The sequence below is a fragment of the Arachis ipaensis genome, chromosome B01, assembly GCF_000816755.2.
Source record: "Arachis ipaensis cultivar K30076 chromosome B01, Araip1.1, whole genome shotgun sequence".
Classification (NCBI taxonomy): Eukaryota; Viridiplantae; Streptophyta; class Magnoliopsida; order Fabales; family Fabaceae; genus Arachis; species Arachis ipaensis.
Window position 1 is genome coordinate 16,136,313 of NC_029785.2, and position 3,565 is coordinate 16,139,877.

Consider the following 3,565-nt stretch of genomic DNA (forward strand, 5'->3'; position numbering starts at 1 on the left):
CTATATGATTAAGATTTATTAGTAGACTCCGTAAAAATTTGATTGATTTCACAATATGTTCGTAAGGACGAACAAGTTTAATTTAAAAATTGTGCGACTTTGGAGCAACAATCAAGATTTTAAAATTCTAATAAATCTTGATCACATAGAATTTGGGTAAAAAATTCAAATAAAAATAAGTTAATGTACAAAATTAACGTATCGTTAACGGAGATTAACTCAAGAGTTAATGTGAGTTACGATTATAATTAGTCTAATTTGAGTTTATTAAAATTTTAAAAGTCAAATTGAATCCAACTTCAAATTTTAAAGGTTAAATTGAGTATTAATTTTGCTGATACATTTTCATCGTTCATTTTGAAAAAATGTTCTAGATGTAGTTTTCCATACAAATGAAAGCTAATTTTTTTTAGTTTAATTTGATGCTACGGAATGTGTAAAATATTTTATAATGTTGTATAATTACAATCATTTTCTTAAATGATTATTCACGTGATCAATGTAAATATTTTTGCTAATGTAACGTTATATGATTAGATGCACGTATAAAACGATTATATTGAGTCACTGCATCAAAATTAAATTCATTTTTTTAAAGTATAAGTTATTTAAAGATAGAATATTAATTTTTGTTTCCAAACATTTAGGATCAAATTTCATTCAATAACAAAAATAAAAATATACAAGAAAAGTGAATATAGAAGATGGTGTATATAATATTTTTTTTCCCTAGCGGAGTAATTTTATAAATGCAGCTATCCTAAATCATAATAGTTCCATGTGAATTCATAAAGTGGACTAGTAACCGTTTCAATGCAATAATAAAAGAACCGCCTTCTTTTTTTATTATTATTTAAAAAAAAGGGTCATTATGCCGGAGCCAAAACAAATTAAAGCAGAGGAAAATAAATTTTATCAGAGATTCAACTAATTAAGAACCAACAGGCAATTAATGTAATGTAGGCCATAGTTTCACAACTAACATATTATTACATTGCTTTTGCCCTTTGGGACGTTACTGGCTTGCTTGTGCTTTTCCATGCTTTATCCATTCACATTATTAATTTATTATCGATACGCTATAGTTATTTATCACAAAATTTTGGAATTTTTATTTAAATTAAATAAATATAAAAATTACAAAAATACATAAAATATGAAGTAATTACTTAAATGCACAACGTATAACATCTTGGATATTGAAGGGTGAAGTGGAATATAAATATATCTTGGCGACTGAGACTCCATACTGTAACAATACGGCGCCATGACATTTCCAAGATGCACCCAGAATATGTGTTAAGTGTGAGAATGGATACTGAATATCCGAAATACGCATAAATTCAAAACAGAATCTCAGTATCCGAGATATGTGTAAAACGCATAATTCGAATCCAGACATCCAAAATATGCTCTGAGACATATATAAGGCCATAGTAGGATGATGTGCAATAAGCAATTAATTAAGCATGATGTGTGGAGGGAGGATGCCATCCATTGTGAGGTACATTTAGGGCAGCGCGAATGGTCTGCGATCTACTAGATATGAGAAGAAGTTCCAGCTGCGGAGTAACATGCTGCCTCAAATTCGAGAGGAAAAATGACCATGACTCAGTTATCTCAGACTTGACTAATACGAAAGCTATGGGCAGAATGTTGTTATTACCATCTTGAACCACAACAATTAACAGCACACTCTCGTACTTTTCGTACAAATGTATCCCATCCAGCGATACAAAAGTCTTGCAATATTTAATTGCCTCAATGCAATGAGAGAATATCCAAAAGACCTTATTAACCTGGCTTCAATCTCCGTCAACCATGTCCTCGTCATAATAAGGAACAACAACGCAGTTGTGAATCGTATCCCATAAATCTAAGCAATCACTTTTTGCTTTGTCATCCACATTTTTCGATACGATGACTTGAAATGGTAACTCTGATGCACCCTCACTTTGCAACACTAGGATAGACACCGACGGGGTCATTCTTTATTATAGGTAGAATGACCTTGCACATCAAGCTACTATCCAACTAAGCATGGTCTTGAGACATGGTTGGTGTCAAACAGGTATGTGCTCTATCGAACCTACACACTTCCCTACAAAAATACTCGTGTATGTCAATGTTTAGTACAAGACATAATTAACGTAATAGACTTTAATTTCAACTAAAAAATAACATGTAAAATATACCAGTAGTTCAAGTTCTAACATAGTGCCACACGAAAACTCAATGGACAACCGTTGGTGAATTGCTTGCAACAACAGTGGTATTCAAGCCTATCCGACTCCAAAACTATATACTCTACATTTCTTCGAATACTGTAGTTCTTCACTATTATCAGAATAGCATCACGATTCCTGAACCTATGGCCAACCCGAAATTCCAACCCACCATCGGTGTTGTAAGCCTCTCCTTGGCCGACATTGAAAGGATCATCTAGCTGCATTATGTGCAAATTTAAACTGTGATAATGACTTGAAACTTATGACAATTGAGGAACGGATAAAAGAGGAGGCAGGAGAAATCGAGCACCACTATTGGTAGAAGTCTCGTTGGACAACCCAAATTCGGCAACATAATCTGAATCGCCTCGTTGTCGTCTTCTTCGGCACTATCATGAGGCAGGGTGTAGTGAATTGGTGTTGCATCCAGTGGGACTACTTGAGAACTCGAAGAGGACGGCCCACCACCAACAACCATGTCACGCACGGCAGCATACCACTCCATCACATGTTGTGGCATTAGCCTTATATGTACGTCGAACATTGCCCTCACATGCTGATCCCCTTCAATCCAGAATAACCTGTTGGTAAATCCACTGTTCAAAAATGCGTGCAAAAATCTATATGCAACCCGTCCAACCCCCTTGCTACCTATTCTCCCTCCATTGTTGCTCAGTATGACCGTCTTTAGCGCATGTAGAATATCAACACGGTTAGTGCGTAACATCATAGTTGAATTAGATTACAAAATCACTCCTTCATCACCATTTTTTACTATTTCATTGGGATAAATCATAACAAAAAAGAACTGATTATTCTCCATGAGAACAAAATAGAAAGAGGAGAAAGAAAAGATTGAATTGTGAATTGTGAGAAAATAGTTGAGAATGGGAGGATATATATAGATTTTTTTCTCCAAAATATCTAGGGTGCAAAGACACCTACACCATAATATACATATCTTGGATGTTAAGACCTGCATTACACGTTTGAGTGTATCCCAGATGTTGAGACCTGAATTACGCGTTTTACATGTATCTCGAATACTGACCTTGTTTCGAGTTCACGCGTATCTCGGATACTCAATATCCGTTCTCCCACTTAACACGTATTTTAGGTACACCCTAGATTTGTCACAGTGTTGTATCATCGCAGCACAGGATTTCAGTTGCTTAGATATGCTTATTTTTCACTTCACCTCTCAATATTTGAAATGTGATTTATTATACATTTAGATAATTACTTCATATTTTATATATTTTCGTAATTTCTATATTTATTTAATTTAAATAAAAAATTCTAAAATTTTAACCCAAAAAAAGAATATATCATGAAAA